The sequence below is a fragment of the Mobula birostris genome, chromosome 13, assembly GCF_030028105.1.
Source record: "Mobula birostris isolate sMobBir1 chromosome 13, sMobBir1.hap1, whole genome shotgun sequence".
In the NCBI taxonomy this organism is placed as follows: domain Eukaryota; kingdom Metazoa; phylum Chordata; class Chondrichthyes; order Myliobatiformes; family Myliobatidae; genus Mobula; species Mobula birostris.
Window position 1 is genome coordinate 16,139,759 of NC_092382.1, and position 18,251 is coordinate 16,158,009.

The window sequence follows — 18,251 nt, forward strand, 5'->3', positions numbered from 1 at the left end:
TGACCTGTTCCACCTTTCCCTTTCACCCAAGTCCTCCAGACCTGGCAACATCCTTGTGAATTTTCTCTGAACTCTTTCAACATCTCTTACATCTTTCCTGCACGTTGGTGACCAAAACTGCACACAATACTCCAAATTAGGCCTCACCATTGTCTTGTACAATGTCAACAAAACATCCGTCTCCTGTACTCAGTACTTTGGTTCATGAAGGCCAATTTGCCTAAGTCTTTCTTTCTGTCCCTATTTAACTGTGACACCACTTTCAGTGAATTATGGGCATGTATTCCCAGATCCTTTCCTTCTACAGCACTCCTCAGTGCCCGACCATTCACTGTGTAAGACCTTGGTCCCACCAAAATGCAACACCTCGCACTTGTCTCCATTAAATTCCATTTTGCATTTCTTCACCCATTATTCTAGCTGATCCAGATTGCACTGCAAGCCATGACAGTCTTCCTCGCTGTCCACTACACCCCAATCTTGGTGTCATCCACAAATTTGCTGATCCAGCTAACCATGTTAACATTCAGATTACTGATAGAGACGACAAACAACAACAGATACAGCTCTGATCCCTGTGGCACACCACTAGTCACAGGCCTCCGGTCAGAGAGGCAACCATCTACTGCCACACACTGGCTTCTCCCAAAGACAGTGACTCATCCAATTTACTATCTCATCTTGAATGCTGAGTGACTAAACCTTCTTGACCAGCCTCCCATATGAGACTTTGTCAAGTGCTTTTGCTAAGGTCCATGTAGACAACATCCACTGCCTTGCCTTCATCCAATTTCCTGATAACTCCCTCGAGAGACTCTATAAGATTGGTTAGACATGACCTACCGTGCACAAAGCCATGCTGCCTATCCTTAATCAGTCCACATCAATCCAAATACTTCTATATCTGGCTCCTGCACACACATTCCAATAACTTTCCCACTACTGATGGGCTCACCAACGTATAATTTCTAGTTTATTTTTAGAGCCTTTCTTGAACAGTGGAACAACATTGGCTGTTCTCCAATCCTCCAGTACCTCACCTGTCACAAACGATTATTTAAATATCTGTGCTTGGGCCCCGACAATTTCTGCACCTGTCTGCCGCAGAGTCCCAGGGAACAAGTTGTCAGGCCCTGGGGATTGATCCACGCTAATTTGCATTAAGACAGCCAACACCTCCATCTCTGTAATCTGTACAGGGTCCATGAAGTTGATGCTGCTTTGCCTCACTTCTATAGACTCTGTGTCCATCTCCTGTGTAAATACAGATGCAGAAAAAAATCTCCCACATCTATTTAGTCTCCTCATATGGATTACCATTCTGATCTTCCAGAGGATTAATTTATTCCTTTGCAATCTTTCTGCTCTAAACATATCTGCAGAATCCCCGAGGATTCTCCTTCACCTTGTCTGCTGGGGCAACCTCATGCCTTCTTTTATTTCTTTCATAAGTGTTCACTTGAATTTCCTGTACTTCATAAGTACCCCATTTGTTCCTATCTGCCTGTACCTGGTATGCGCCTCCTTTTTATTGATCTGAGAGATGAAGCACAAAGGGCTGATAGAGCTGCATGGTGTGAGGTGGGGGTAAGGGGGGTTAAACTAAAGTTGCAGGGGGAATGGGAGCCTGAATAACAGAACAGATAGTGGAGGGGTTGTGGAGACAGTTGTTGTTCAGACCTCAGACAAAGACAGGAATGAAAAAGTTGAGCATGGTGCAGTGAATATGCTGAGCCCTGTACATTTCAATACAAGGAGCAGCGTAGGAAAGGCGAATGTGTTCAGGGCATGGATCAACAGCTGGAATTTAGATACTAGGATCTGGCAACTGTGGACTGGGACAGGCTGCTTTATGGCAAAGGTTTGCCTATTAAATGGGAGGCCTTCAAAGCAAAATTTTGAAAGTACAAGGCGGGTATGTGGCTGTCAGAATAAAAGGTAAAGATAGAAACTGTAGAGAACCTCGGTTTTCAAGAGATATTGAGACCCTGGTGAAGCACAAAATGGAGTTGCAGAACAGGGATAGGCAGGTAGGTTCTTATGGAGTATAAGAAATGCAAGAGAACACATAAGAAATAAATCAGGATAGCTAAAAGAAAGCATGAGATTCCCCTCACAGAAAAGATGAAGGATAATCCTCAGGGATTCTGGAAATAGCTTAAGAGCAAAAGGATTGCAAGGCATAAAGTTGGTCCTCTGGAAGACCAGAATTGCAATCCACGTGTGGAAGCAAAGCAGATGGGGGAGATCTCAAATATATTTTTCATCCCATTTACTCAGGAGATGGACACAGGGTCTGTAGGAGTGTGGAAAAGCGGCATTAAAATCGTGGACCCTGTACAGATTAAAGAAGAGGAGATGTTTGCCATCCTGAGGCAGATTAGGGTGGATAAATCTCCGGGGCATGATAAGGTGCTCCCTCAAACCCTATGGGAGGCAAGTGCAAAAATTGTCGGGGCCCTAGCAGAGATAATTAAATCATCCTTAGTGACAGGGGATTATCAGAGGATTGTAGGATAGCCAAAGTTATTTCGCTGTTCAACATAGAACATAGAAATCTACAGCATATTCCAGGCCATTCAGCCCACAATATTCTGCCAACCATGTAACTTACTCTGGAAACTGCCTAGAATTTCCCTAGTACATAGACCTCTATTTTGCTAAGCTCCATGTACCTATCAAAGAGGCTGTTAATAGACCATCTTGTATCTGCCTCGACCACCACTGCTGGCAGTGCATTCCACGCACCCACCACTCTCTGTGTAATAAAACTTACCCCTGACATCTCCCAGTATCTATTTCCAAGCACCTTAAAACTATGCTCCCTCATGTTAGCCATTTCAACCCTGGGGAAAAGCCTCTGGCTATCTACGTGATCAATGCCCCTCATCATCTTATACACCTCAAAAAGGCTCTAATCATGAACTAGGGAATTATACATTGCTTTTAGGATTTGTTGGAAGTATACAAAATTATAAGGGTATAGATCGGGTGAATGCAAGCAGCTTTTTCCACTGAGATTGGGTGGGATGACAACCAGAGGTCATGGGTAAGTAGGGAAGGTGAAAATTTAATGGGAACATGTGGAAAAGCTCGTGAGAGTATGGAATGAGATGTCAGCACAAGTGGTGAATATGAGCTCTTTTTCACAAATAAGAGAAGTTTGGATGGGAGCCTGGATGACAGGGGTATGGAGGGCGATGGTCCCGGTGCAGATAGTTGCGTTACAGATTAAATGTTTTTTCAGCATTAACTAGATGGGCCAAATAGCCTGTTTCTGTACGGAAGTCCTCCATGTTCCTATGACAGAGAAGCTGGCCAAAGTTGGTTGGAAGGGAAAAGGTAGGAGTGACAATGGAGCAGCAATGGCTGGAGTTTCTGGGAGCAATTCGGGAGTTGAGTGATAGATACATCCAAAAGAAGTGGAAGCATTGGAAAGGCAGGAGGACACAACCGTGGCTGAAATGAGATGCCAAAGCCAACATAAAAGCCAAAGAGAGGGTAAACAAAGGAGCAAAAACTATTAGGAAGCTTTTAGAAACCAACAGAAGATGAGTAAAAAAAAGTCAGCTGAGCATAGGGTGTGGAATTATGACATTGTAGTCATTAATGAGTCTTGGTGGCACCCAACAGTCTCAGGCATTTAGGGGAACAAAATATCCGGGGCCTCAATATCTCTTGAAAACCAAGGTTCCCTGCATCAGTTACCTTTCAACTTTTATTTTGGCAGGCAGAAACAAACTAGACACCCTCAAAACTTCACTTCTGAAGGCCTCCCACTTGCCAAGTACTCCTTTGCCAGAAAACAGCCTGTCCCAAACCACACTTGTCAGATCCTTTCTGATACCATCAAAATTGACCTTTCTCCAATTAAGAACCTCAACCCATGGTCCAGACCTCTCTTTTCCCATACTTACTTTGAATCTCATGGCATTATGATCACTAATTTCTGTCACCAGCCCTGGATCATTTCCTAACAGCTTATTGCACACTTCTACATCAGGAATTCTAATTACTGATTAAGGGCACATTTGACAAACTCTACCCCATCTAGTCCTTTTACAGTATGGGAGTCCCAGTCAATATATGGAAAGATAAAATCACTTACTGAATCAACCTTTGTTTCTTGGCATGGTCTGCCATCTCTCTACAAATTGGTTCCTCTAAATCCCTCAGACTGTTCGGTGCAACCAAGTCCCAATAATGGCTACAATATCATAATTCCCTGTCCTGCGCTCATCTGGCTTTCCTGCGATGCTTCTTGCATTGTGATATACACAGCTCACCACATTCATCACACCATGCTCAACCATTTGATTGCTGAATCTATCTGAGGTCTGAACAACATCTGACTAGTGTCAAGAAAACAAACTCTCCCTCATTGTCACAAAAATAAAGGGGCTGATTGTGGATGACAGGAAGAATGGAGACCGGCTAACCCCTATTGACATCAATGGATCTGGGGTTGAGAGGGTGAACAGCTTTAAGTTCCTCGGCATAAACATCACCAAGGATCTTACGTGGTCTGTACATACCGGCTGTGTTGTGAAACGAGCACAACAGCACCTCTTTCACCTCAGACGGTTGAAGAAGTTTGGGATAAGGCCCCAAATCCTAAGAACTTTCTACAGGGACACAATTGAGAGCATCCTGACTGGCTGCATCACTGCCTGGTATGGGAACTGTACTTCCTTTAATCACAGGAACCTGCAGAGAGTGGTGCAGATAGCCCAGCACATCTGTAGATGTGAACTTCCCACTATTCAGGACATTTACAGAGACAGGTGTGTAAAAAGGGCCCGAAGGATATTGGGGACGCAATTCACCACAACCACAAACTGTTCCTGCTGCTACCATCCAGGAAACGGTACCACAGCAAAAGGACCAGCAGGCTCCGGGACATCATCTTCCACCAGGCCATCAGACTGATTAATTCATGCTGATACAATTGCATTTCTACTTTATATTGACTGTCCTATGTACAAACTATTTATTATATATTACTATAAATTACACATTGCACATTTAGACATAAAAGTAACAAAGATTTCTACTCCTCATGTCTAGGAAGAATGTATGTAATAAAGTCAATTCAATTCAATCTCTCCACTATCTGTTCTGTCATTCTGGTTCCCATTCCCCCTACAACTTATTTTAACCTCATCACCCCTCACCCCACACTAGAAGCATTACCACTAGGATATCAGTCCCCTCTTGTTCTGTTCCGCTAAATACCGAATCCCCTATCAGCCCTTTGACTTTCCTCTGCCAGGTAATCCCCCCAACAGTTTCTAAAGTGGTCCACCTGCTGTTGCGTGGGATGGCAGCAAGAGTACTCTGTGATGGCTATTTAACCTCATTCCCCTTCCTGACTCTCACCCAGTTTCCTGTGTCCTGCACCTTGGGTGTAACTCACCTCTCTTCATGTCATATCTATCACCCCCTCCGACTCCTGGATGATCCGGAATTCATCCATTTCAAGTTCCAACTCCGTAAAGTGCAGGGTTACAAGCTGCAGCTGGATGCACATCTTGTAGGTGAGGGCATCAGGGACACTGGAGGTCTCCCCACCTTCCCACCAATGTCCCCTCTAATTTGTAATGACCAGTGTGCACATAAAGCTTAAACTGTGCATTCTTTTAACCAGTGACATGTGCATAATGAATTTTATATAGCGAGGTATTTATTTCAACAGCCAGCAAATCACTGTCAGTAAGAACTTTGATCTCCTCTGGGTTTGATTGATTTCATCTGCACTCTCACACAATTTATGTAGCAGGCCTGTAACGGGTAATAAAGGATTTTCCCACCAGAGCTTTTGCACATTGTCCATATGTGTTTCTCTTGCTAAATGACACTTTAAAAAGTCAGAATTCCAAATATCACACCACTTCGTCCCACTTGCAAATTCTCCAGCAACTTTTGCATCACCACAATACACACAGGTAACACCAGTTTCTGTGTTGTATATAAATATTTCCCCTGAACCCTCCCCCAGGTGACTGACGGTGGTGAACTCAGTGATGGCAATGCCAATGCATATGAAGGGAAGGGCAGTAGTCTGTCTCATTGGAGTCTGGCACATTTGTGATGTGAAAGCTACTTGTTGCCCTGGACAAAGGCGTTTGATATCATTATGTACCCAGAGAGAGTGGGACAAAACATGTTCTCACGGGTAGAAAAGTCCAGAACAAGAGGGGGTGGAACAAGCAACAGACACAAAATGCTGGGGGAACTCAGCAGGCCAGGCAGCATCTATGGAAAAGAGTACTAATGCTGAGTTCCTCCAGCAATTTGTGTGTGTTGCTCGGATTTCCAGCATCTGCAGATTTTCTCTTGTTTGTGACTGGAGGCAGAACAAAGGTGATTTTCACAACAGCTGATGTAAAAGATTTTGTTCCCTTTCTCCGAGTTCCCGATCCTTGCATTTAGACAGCTGGAGCTCAGCTCTGTCTGAGAGACCCATCGGTTCCCATTCCCTCATCAGCCGGAAGCTCCCCGGGGCCCGTGTACGGATGGTGGGGCTGAGAGAGAGGGAAGAGAGCAGGACTGTCCCGGGATTGCGGGTCACGGAGTCCGGAGTCACAGCATCGCCCCGAGATTCTCGCTTACCTGCGCCCGATCCTGGAGCCGTGATCCCGAGGCCTTTGTGTACTACGCGCATGCGTGATATTCACCAACGTCATCAACCTTGACGCCTGCGCATTTGATCAATGCTTCAGCGCCGGCGAAATTTTTAACGCAGGCCCTTATGGGTCATCCCGGTGCCATTAATAGTTTCTGCAAGCACTAGTTCCTTGTCCACCTCAGTTTTTTTGTGTATATAGAATACTCAGCAACTGTTTTAACGCAGAAAGCGGCTCCCGTAAACAATATGCTCAATATCAACATGTATCTAATGCCAAAGTACAATCCTCTTAAAAATATAGATATAAAACACAAGGGGTTCTGCTGTTACTGGAAATGCAGAGACGCACACACACAAAATGCTGAAGCAACTCTGCAGTTCAGGCAGCAACTAAGCAGAGGAGCACACAGTCTAGGCATTCTGAAGGAGCTCGGCCTAATCGTTGTCTATTTATTCCTCTCCACATTTGCTGTCTGATCTGTTGATTTCCACCAGTAATTTGCAGAATTTAACCACACTTTTTTCAGTTAACCAGTTTCCAGATGTTTCTGATCCTTCATTTGTAGCCACATGCTGCCGGTCTGATTCACTTCCTCCTCGTCCTTGTAAATGATAGGCCCCATTTCCTTTTGGAGCCCCAAAGCCCTGACTCAGGATGCCAACTCTAGTTTCTGACTCTGCTCCATCGAACATTCACTCGCTAGTCTGCTGTCGGACTTCACAGGCGCATTGCAACAACCCAACTGTCTTTGTAATTACTGAAAATGACACGAAATGTTGAAAAGAGCAGCGGAGAAGGAATTTAACCCCCTTAGTCCAGAGTCCTGAGGAATGTCAAAGCTACAGTGAGCTCATCATCTGATTCAAACTGGAGAAAATCATGCAGGGAATTCGTACAGGTGTATAAAATCATGAGAGGCATTGGTCGTGGAATAGCCAGTTGCTTTTTCCCTGGACTGAAATGGCGAACACTCGGGGGCAGAGCGTTAAGGTGTTTGAAAGTATTTGCAAGACAGAAGTCAGAGCGGTGGGCGTATGGAATGCACTGCCGGTGATGGTGGTGGAGGCGGATGCAATTGAGTCTTTAAAGAGAATAGATAGGTACGTGGAGCTTAGAAAAATAGAGGGCTATGTGCGACGGTAATTCTAGGCTCTTTCGAGAGTAGGTTACATGGTCGGCACAACACTGTGGGCCGAACAGCCTGTACTGTGCTATTGATTTCTATGATTCTATGAAATTCAAGGGAAGTCTGCTATCCCACGGAGTGGTGACTAGCTGCAACCTGTCATCACAGGGAGAGTGAGAGGGGAACGGCAGGGATGGATTTTAAAATACTGATATGGAACAGAAACATGGGCAGGGACCAGATGGGCCGAGTGGCCTCTCTCGTGTACATTGTGAGTGTGGTAGAGACAGTAAGTACCTGAGACACGGGATTTGATACAGAACCGATTTATCTTTCACAGATCCACAACATTAAACATCAGTCTACTTTCAGGCTAATTATCAGCAGAACAAACTCCTCCAATGCTCAGTGACCAGGGTTCAGTCCTGGGTGCGATGAGCAGCCGCAAGAACTGCAGATTCTGACAGTAACAGTCCCTCATGAACCTGCAGCTGCCTTCAGTCACCGTGATGGTTAAACATTTAACACGGAGCTAATTTGAACTTCCTCCCTGATGTGAAGTTTCTGGTGTTGCAGCAGCTGTGAAGATTGAGTAAAACTCTTTGCTCACTCTCGACAGAAATGTGGCCTCTATTTATTGTGAACTCACTAGAGACAGTAAGTACCTGTTGTGGCTGTGATTCCCATACACAAATCCTTTGACTTTTCTACACTGCTAAAAGTTTACAAAGCACGTCAGTGGGTGAAGGACATTTCAACTGAGATAATTTTAGTCTCCATGGTGCCTTCTGGTAAAACACTGTCACAACTCAAAACAATTTGGAGGAACAAGATTTCATCTTCTAACTAGCTACAGTTCCGGCATCAGGCACAATAAGAAACGTTCTGCTTCCCTCTCGGTATCAAAATGGATCATTCCTCCCCTTCCTCAGTCTGTGACTTGGCTCAGTTTGTCTGTCTCCTTCGCATTCTGAGCATGTGCCACACACCTACTAAGATCACATTTTATTTACACGGCTGTGACTGGAGACTTTCTGATTATTATGTCCCTCCTGGCATTTGACGGTGGTAAACTAGGAGCCAGCAATGGTATTGATCCTCAGGAGTACCTGATTAGGTTTTCTCTTTGGAGACCGATAAACTGCCGGTTGTGTGTGGTCGGATGAGTGGGTCGTTTTCAGACCGGAAGGAGGTAGCGTTTGGAGTACCCCAGAAATCAGTCCCTGACCACAGTTCTTCACAGTTTAATGGCCTGGCGGAGGCAGCGAGACGTGAGATGTCCCAGTCTGCTGGTGACGCAGAAAGAGCGGAGTTGGGGGAGGGGAGGCTATTCACATACTCTTTCGTAGCTTTGCAATCTGTACACAGTGCACTGTGGGGCTGCAGTGGCGGGTTCCATTGCTGGGATCAGTGCACAGTCACTGTGGGCTATGAGGATTTTGTGAATAAAGTGCCGTTCTTCTGTTTAGTATCTCAAGCCGCAGAGCAAGCCCATCGTTGGTATACTTAAGTTGTATTTATGGCGTTGTGATAACTAGATGATAGCCCTCCACGACCTCTCTGTCCTTTCCTTTCAATATTCGACTTCACTCGTAAATCTGTCATCCGATGCATTGACATAGAACTCGCTAATACAAAAGTAAAATTTTTTCACCAACAACCCTATGGCTTCTAAGCAAACAACGTTACTTTATTTGCTAATTATATTTTGTGATAATTAGTGAGTGCAACCGTGTCATATTATTAAATTAAGTATTATATGTTTTATTGTACCAGTTACACACTGAAATGCAGTGATAGGCTATAATCTTGTTAATGTCTTAACTATCACTACATTTCTGTGGAGCTCTGGAATTCATAAATTTCTTTCATCTTGGTTTAGTGCTTGACATTGTAAGAAGCCCTATTCATATATATATTCACAGATACACAGGTGAAGTGTCGCCTCACCTGGAAAGATGTTTGGACAACGGAGAGAGTTCGGCCGTCCGGCCCTTTCACTGTGACACCCCGAACTCCACATCAAATCCGTCCAAACCAATCTGGGTGAAGTTTAATGACCAATAAATATAATTCCTCTCAGTGATCAGCTGTCTGAGTGATCCCCTGACTCTGAGAGGAAGGGGTGTCTCTGGTCCACATTGTCAGGGTGTTGAGTTTACCAGGAGACAGAGACCGCAGGGACGGGAGGTTTTCTGGTCACTAATACACTGTGTGTGGACCCCGCTGGCAATTCTGGTGTTGTGACCCGAATCGAGACAAACACCAGGCTGCCCACTCCACCAACAACACGGCACAGCCGGACACATAACAGGGGACTTTACATCTCACAACACTGGATTCAGTGATGAAACCCCTGATTAATGTTGTTGTCCCACCGAAATCATAAGAACCGTCCATTCAGGTGTTTCTAAATACGAGCGCTCCCCCACAGGTGACGTCACACAGGCGCATCCACGCTCCTGACGTCACACATGGGTCCCCCACAGCGGGATCTGTCAGCACGTGCGCGGTGTCTTACGTCCCCGCGCGCTGGTGAGCTCGAGCTTTATCGGTTCAACGGCTGGGCTACTAATCACGTGACCAGCCCCTCCCCCACCCCTGTCAACAGAGGAGTCTGGAGCTCCGCCATTCCCATTGGTGCGAAACGATGTCAATCACTGGTTACAACCAATAGTGGAGGCGGACCAGCCGAGAGGGCGTTACCCCCGCTGACTCCGTCTCCCGAACTTTCCGTCACGGCGGGACAACCGTCAAAGTAAATGTCCGCTTTCTGATTTATTTCCATTTCCCTCCGAGGGAAGTTGGGGCGTTTGTGAAGCGTCTCCTGCGGCCGGAGTCTGATGTGTCGCTGAGAGGTAGGAGGAGACCGCTCGGCCCGTCGGTTTGATGCCGGTTCCCCGGGGAGGGAGAGGATGAAGACGGGGAGAGAGGGGGCGGACAGGATGTTTGTCCCGGTGGGGACAGGAGGGGCTCATCTGTGGAAATGTCTGAGCCCACGGTGGTGGCGATTCACCACATTGGGGGGCAAACACCGGCAGACTGTTGCCCTGCAAGCGGGGCCGATGGTCCGGGCAAAGTGACAATTATTTGTGTTTTGTTGAGACTGTACCGGGAATATGGTGTAAAATCCCGCTCCCCACACTAACACGGGTCACACAGACCAAAGAACAAACTGCCGGAGGAACTCAGTGGGTCGGGCAGCATCTGTGGAGGGAAATGGACCGTCAACATTTCGGGCCGAGACCCTCCCTCTGGACTGAGAGTGGACGGGAAATAGTCCGAGAAAAGAGGTGAGGGGTGGGGATGGGGCAAGAGCTGGGGAGTGAGAGGTGGATCCAGGTGAGGGGGAGGTGGGAAGGTGGAAATAGTGATGGGGGTGGGAGGTGAGTGGTTGGGGCAACACGGGGCTGAAGAAGATGGAAATTAATTCCATAGAGGATTAACAAAGAGGTTGGAGAGTATTTGTTATAGAGAGTGCAATGAAGATTCACCAGACTGATCCCTGGAGTGGTGGGGTCATCATGTGAAGAAAGATCAAATGCGATAACCCTTTCATTTAGAGAATCGAGGACTGAGAGGTGAACACATTGAAATGCACAATATCATTACCGGTTGAACCAGGGATCCCAGTCTCTGAAAAAGGAGGTGGACTGTCCGGGACTGAGATGAGGGGAAATGTCTCCACTCCGAGGGTGGTGAATGTCTGTAAATCCCCACCACAGAGGCCGGTGAAGACTCAGTGATCGTCCTCACATAAAACAGAGGCTGGTAGATGTGTGGAGACCGAAGGGATCGAGGAAATGAGGATCGGGCAGAGACATGTGGCTGAGATGGGAGAGCAGCCGTCATCTTGTTGATGGTTAGAGGGGCTGAATGGCCACCTCCTGCTGTTTCTCACCTGATGTTTCCTGTCCAGTGAGACTGGAGGAATGTGAATAGTAATTAGTGTTCATACACATGGAGAGATTTAAATGAAACCTGCACATTTCCTGTTTGGGTCTGAATTGAGTGATTAGATCAGACCGGACGCAGCTTTGTCATTGTGCCGACTCCAGATACAAAGCCAATGAAACGCAGTTGGCATCTGGACTCGGGGGGGGGGGGGGTCGGGACCGTCACGTGACGGCTCTGCCCATTTACCTGGCCGGAAACACGTCACCTGCCAATCAAGGTTTGACCCCGCCTCGCCCATCAATGCACACCTCACCATTGGCCTCGTTAATTAGCCTTGTACTTGGCCTCGGGTAATTGGCCTTTGTAATCAGTTTAACCCTGCTGGCACCGAGCCATTGGCTTCCCTGTGAATCACCTGGGCTGGACCTTCCAGACCTATAAAGCAGCCCACGTGTGCATGACCCTTTCTCTTTTGTGCTACCTCCGAGGGACCACTCTGCTGTCCGTGAGTTGTGCTTTGAATAGGGTTGGGAGTGTGGATATTGTCCCTAAGCAGAAGAGCCGCGCCTGCACAAAGTCAAGGGTGGTTGTATACTTTGTCCCCACGCGATTTAATGTGATTTATTGCTGATCCGACTACTGTAAGTTGTGCGCGTGTTGCTTCCGTTGCCATTTCCCCCCGTTTGCCTTCTGTAAATAAAATCCTTCACTACCCAGACTGTGAGCCCAGAGCCCTTGACTTTGAGACCTGCAGAATCTGTTTCCTCACTGGCGCTGCGTGGGGAAAGTGTTCTGGAACAGGGGCAAAATGGCCAGTACAGGCACCGAGCGTAGGATTCCCGGCTGGACCGACGAGAGAGGGATTTGAGGCCTGGCGGACCACGGTAAACCGGTGGACTGGCCCGAGCAGTTGGACCCACGTTGCGAGCACCTGGCCGCGGGGCTGCTCCGGCTGTGGGATGAGGGGGGCCCCAACATGAGCCTCTCTGATCAAGAGGCGAGCGCCCCGGGGAGCCTGTCTGATCAACAACGCCCCACGGGCGCCGCAGCCGAAGATCCGGGTAGGCTCTACCCTGTGGGATCGGGTGGTGACCGCTGTGAGGGTCCGATACCCCACCCTCCTGGAGTGGGATCTACACTGGCGCCCGCAATGGGGTACGGTCAGTCAGGGCACCCGGGTTGTTAGAGAGTGGGCGCTGGTCAACGGCATCTACCAGGGAGCCTGCGACCGTAATTTTTATAAAACACCCGGGTGACCGGTACCGTCGCAGGATACCTGGTCAGCACCGCGCACCCCGATATAGTCAGTGATCCTGCCCCTCATGACACCAGCTAACGGGAGGACCGTGCGGGATGGTATCACTCTCCTTGAATAGATGCAGTGGGGGCAGAGGCAAGGGCTGGAGACAAGCCCTCCCCGTTTTACGCGCAGGCAGCTGTACATGGACATGGATCCCCAACCCTGACCTCTGCACCCTGTGGAAGGAGCTTTGTGGCGGTGGGGTGGTGGGCAACTGGGCGATTGCACTCATTCTCGTTATTTATCATCGCTGTGTGTATATTATGTTGTCTGCCAAATTTTTAAGAGCACGTCTGTCTTTCTTTAGTTCTGTATAGTCAGATATAGCGTTCACCTTATAAATAGAGTAAGATGTATTCCTTTCCTTTTCACTGCGGTAACGCCTGGCGAGTGGCGAGGCTGCCGAGGGGTGGACTGTGCTGACTGTCACGTGACAGCACTGCCCACGCCTGGTCAGAAGACACGCCCCCTGCCAATCAAGGATTGACCCCTCCTCGCCCATCACTGCACACCTAACCACCGGCCTTGTAATCAGCTTAACCCTGCCGGCACCGAGCCGTTAGCGTTCCTGTGAATTACCTGGGCCGGGCACTTCAGCCTTCCTGCATGAAAAGGGCTGGACGCTCTCTTTGCCATTTCCGAGGGACCACTCTGCTTCATTCCAGGCTGAGAACCGTGGAACAGCGCTGGAGGAAATTGTTGGTAAGCTGTGCATTGAATAGGGTTGGTGATTGTCCCTGATAGCATTGAGCCGTGCCTGTACAGTGAAGGGGCTCGGGCATCGTATTGACTTTTCCCTTGGATGTGTGTGTGTGTACTTTATTCCCACGTTCGTTATTAATCGTCTGCGTGTGTTTTACTGCCGACCTGACTTTATCCACGACTGCTGTAAATTGTGTGCGTGCTGTTTCTGTTGCCATTTTCCCATGGTTGCCTTTGAGCTGCTGTGTCCCCTCATTAAAAACAAATGTAGCCTGCGAAAAGTACGGGGCAGAAACAGGAAGCATGGAGACAACCGGATTCTATTTTTCATTTGTTGTTAGTTTCCCCGAGGGGAGGTGCACCGTTCCCGGAGGCACTGCAATACCGGGTCGATGCGCGGAGTGGACGGAGCAAGCCCCTATTCCATCTCCCTGTTCCAAAAATCAATTTAATATATGGTCCCCAGATAAGGGACGTATCAGATATTAAACTGATAAGAACAGATTTTTTTTTTTTTTTTATTTCAAAATATACTTTATTCAAAAATAAATATATACAATAAACCATTCAATCACTTTTCATCCTTTACATATGTTTCCATTATACTCAGTAAAATACCCGTGTTTATAGCCACCCACGTGGCACTCCAGTAGTTCAGCTTAGCATCTCATTGTTGAGGGGTATACTCCTCGCCCACCGACCCCTCCCACTCCCACGGGTGGAGAAACCTATACTGTGGTCCTTCCCCACCGGGCCCTTGCGGTGGCTGCACCAAGTTTCAGTGCGTCCCTCAGCACGTACTCCTGCAGCCGAGAGTGTGCCAGTCGGCAGCATTCTCCCACGGACATCTCCATGTGCTGGTAGATCATCAAGTTTCGGGCTGACCAAAGTGCGTCTTTCACCGAGTTGATGATCTGCCAGCAGCACCGGATGTTGGTCTCCGTGTGCGTCCCCGGGAACAGCCCGTAGATCAGAGAGTCCTCTGTCACGCAGCTGCTGGGGATGAAACGTGACACTAGCCCGTCCATCCTCCTCCACACCCTCTTTGCGAACTGGCAGTGTGCAAAGAGGTGGGTCACAGACTCCTCCTCACTGCAGTCCTCCCGTGGGCAGTGGGGTGCGGAGACGACGTTCCGGGCGTACAGGAGGGCTCTGACTGGGAGGGCCCCTCTCACCGCCAGCCAGGCGAGGTCTTGGTGCCTGTTGGTGAGATCTGGCGATGAGGCATTTTGCCAGATGAACTGGACGGTCTGCTCAGGGAACCACCCCACTGTGTCCATCACGTCCTTCTCCTGCAGTGCCTGCAGGACACTTCGTGCCGACCACTGCCTGATGGCCTTGTGGTCAAAGGCGTTCTCCTGGAAGAACTTTGCTACGTGGGATAGGTATGCCGGCAACGACCAGCTGACTGGGGCGTTGCGCGGGAGTGGGGCCAGACCCATCCTTCGCAGCCAGGGCGACAAGTAGAACCTGGGCACATAGTGGTACTTGGTGCCCACATACCTGGGCTCTACACACAACCTGATGCAGCCACATACGAAGCTGGCCATCAGGGTGAGGGCGACATTGGGGACGTTCTTGCCCCCGTTGTCCAGGGACTTGTGCATGGCGGTCCGTCTCACCCGCTCCATCTTGGATCCCCAGACGAATCTGAAGACAGCCCGGGTGATTTCCGAGCTGTAGGAGCGGGGGACGGGCCAGACCTGCGCCAAGTACAGCAGCCCTGAGAGTACCTCACACCTGATGACCAGGTTCTTGCCCGTTATCGACAGGGAGCGCCCTCCCCACAGTCCCAGTTTCTGTTTCACCTTGGCAGTCCGCTCCTGCCAGTTCTTGTTGCACGCCTCAGCCCCTCCGAACCAGATCCCCAACACCTTCACGTGGTCAGACCTGATGGTGAAGGGGACGCTGGATCGGTCGGGCCAGTTGCCAAAGAGCATAGCTTCGCTCTTCGTGCGGTTGACCCTGGCCCCCGACGCTAGCTCGAACTGTTCGCAGGTGCCAATCAACCTGCGAACTGACCTCGGATCAGAGCAGAAGACGGTGACGTCGTCCATGTACAGGGAGGTTTTCACTTGGGTCCCTCCACTGCCTGGCAGCGTCACCCCTCTTATGCCCTCATCCCTCCTGATACTACACTTGATCTTAGCCAAAAGGCCGAGAAGCGATACCACAAATGTCCGGACCCTTTCGGATCTTGCTAGTCTTCCCTCTATTAAGTTGGACCGACTGTCTACAGGACACCGATTTATCCTACCTCTCTTCAACTTTTGAAGTAGGTTTGGTGTAATTTCGCTCAGTCTTTGACATAAGTTGTATTTTTCTCCCTTGTCGCGGAATCTCTTTCGGAATACAGCTGATCATGTAAAATAGCGGATATTCCGCCAACCAAATGAGAGAGGCGGCCCTGGTTTGTATGCAAACTCCTCCTCTCAGCTGTTCTGCCCGCCCCCTAGCGTCTGATGTCATTGCAAGCGTGATGACGTTTACGGAAGGCGTTGCAGCGAGAGAAGCGAAGTTGCGGCCGGGTCGTTTGGCGAGCCTGGCGGGGCAGGTGATTGGGGAGGGGGTCCTCCGGAAACGGGAGGAGGGTGGCTAGGAACATCGGGTGGAAGCGATGGCTGGGGATTGCGAAGAAGGAGAGGGTTGTAAATGGGGTAAGTGAGGTCGTTTGATGGGGGACGATGGGTAGTTGAGTTGGTCGGGGAGAGGGACGGGATAGAGTCGGATGAAAGGGAGGGGGTAGGGTTGCAACTCGGACAATATTTAAGTGTGAGCTGGCATGTGGCAAATAACAGCATTGCAGTCAATGGATTATTTCCACAGAAAATAATCTAACCGTCCGGCTGGACTTCATTGGTAAAGAAAGCTTGTTGACCAGAACTGGTTCCATTAAGAAATCGGCGATAATCGGGAGAATGTGGGTATACTACTTTCCTGACATCCGAAGGCCTTTCTGCCGTATCCCACCAGCCAAATACCGGAATTAATTATGAACATTCCGTATTTGCCTAAGTTTGTCCAGCTCCATCCAGCATTTAACAACATTCTCCAACCTATGGCTTGTATCACTTACTACGTCTCCAAGGAGGAAAAAAAAAGGTGGAAATCTGGGGAAAAGAGGCATAAAATGCTGAAAAGGATTTGGTGGTAATGCAGCATTCTGTAGAGAAAGAAGCAGTTAATGATTCAGATGTGATTCTTAATCATGGCAGTGATCTTTCATCAGTTCTAAGAGCCATTAACCTGACACATTTGCTCTATTTCTCTGCAAAATGCTGACTGAAGTGGCAAGTATTCCCAGCACCTATTTTATTTCAAAAGATTGCCATTCTGTCGTTATATTATTCTCCCAGTTCCTTTCGTCCATCCCTGGGGAGCAATTTTTTTTTTGCAGGACCAGCCACAGATTAGCGTTTCAATAACCCTATGCAGTGAACCCTATTCGTTCAACACTATTGTTGTGATAGAAGAATACTAAGTTGTAGATTACAGAATGTTAAATAACCAGCACTGTAACATTCTGACTTCTTTGCCTTTCTCCCGCTGTGGTTTGGGAACTTTAAAGCTTGGCTGTTTGCAAGGCTGAAGTTTCTCAAATTTATTTTAATCGTTTTCTTTTAAATGGTAGTGTAGCTGTGATTGAACAGGGAGATTGCTCTTCAGTGCCAGGGCACATCTCCTGGGCAGAATGTACTAGCCACAGGTCTTTATGATGCATGTTCTACGGGTCTATGGTGGCCAGTGCTATCATGTTTGCTGTTGTGTTCTGAGGCAGCAGGCTGAGGGTAGCAGACACCGACAGAATCAACAACCCCAGCATCTGCAGATTATTTTGTGTGAACAGAATCAACAAACTCATTCGTAAGGCCAGTGATGTTGTGGGGATGGAACTGGACTCTCTGACGGTGGTGTCTGAAGAGAGGATGCTGTCCAAGTTGCATGCTATCTTGGACAATGTCTCCCATCCACTACATGATGTACTGGTTGGGCACAGGAGTACATTCAGCCAGAGACTCATTCCACCGAGATGCAGTACAGAGCGTCATTCCTGCCTGTGGCCATCAAACTTTACAACTCCTCCCCTGGAGGGTCAGACACCCTGAACCAATAGGCTGGTCCTGGACTTATTTCCTCGCATAATTTACATATTACTATTTAACTATTTATGGTTTTATTATTATTTATGGTGCAACTGTAATGAAAACCAATTTCCCCCAGGATCAATAAAGTATGACTATGATTTTGGGTTACAGAGTTACCCTGGGACCAGCCTGCTGTGAGTTGCCAAGAGTACTGCGATTGGGATGCAAAGAAACTACCTGACACCATGGAAGAAGATTGAACCTTTCTCATTGAGTAAGGAAATGATTTGTAATCTGCCCTTTGGCTAGTGCCGCATTGAGTATAGTGAAGTAATTTGGTGTTGTTTTAAAATTTTGGGCTGTTTTTGGAGCGTTCAAAGGTAGACAGGTAAAACTTTCTCCACCACATTGATGACGTCATTGATGCTGTTTCCAGCTCCCGTGTGGAGCTCGTCAGACTTAGTCTGGAGTGAGCCCTGACGAAGGGTCTCGGTCTGAAACGTCGACTGTAC

General features: G+C 48.2%; 1 protein-coding gene and 2 pseudogenes across 1 annotated transcript in view; 1 reads left to right on the plus strand and 2 right to left on the minus strand.

Moving 5' to 3' along the window:
• The window catches only part of LOC140207384 (uncharacterized), a 33,308-nt pseudogene extending 26,658 nt beyond the window's left edge, over nt 1–6,650 (minus strand).
• Nucleotides 1–18,251, plus strand: part of LOC140207823 (uncharacterized) — a 189,751-nt gene that overhangs the window by 136,590 nt on the left and 34,910 nt on the right. The gene's annotated exons all lie outside the window — the stretch shown is intronic.
• LOC140208858 (U2 spliceosomal RNA) lies at nt 14,006–14,186 on the minus strand (annotated as a pseudogene).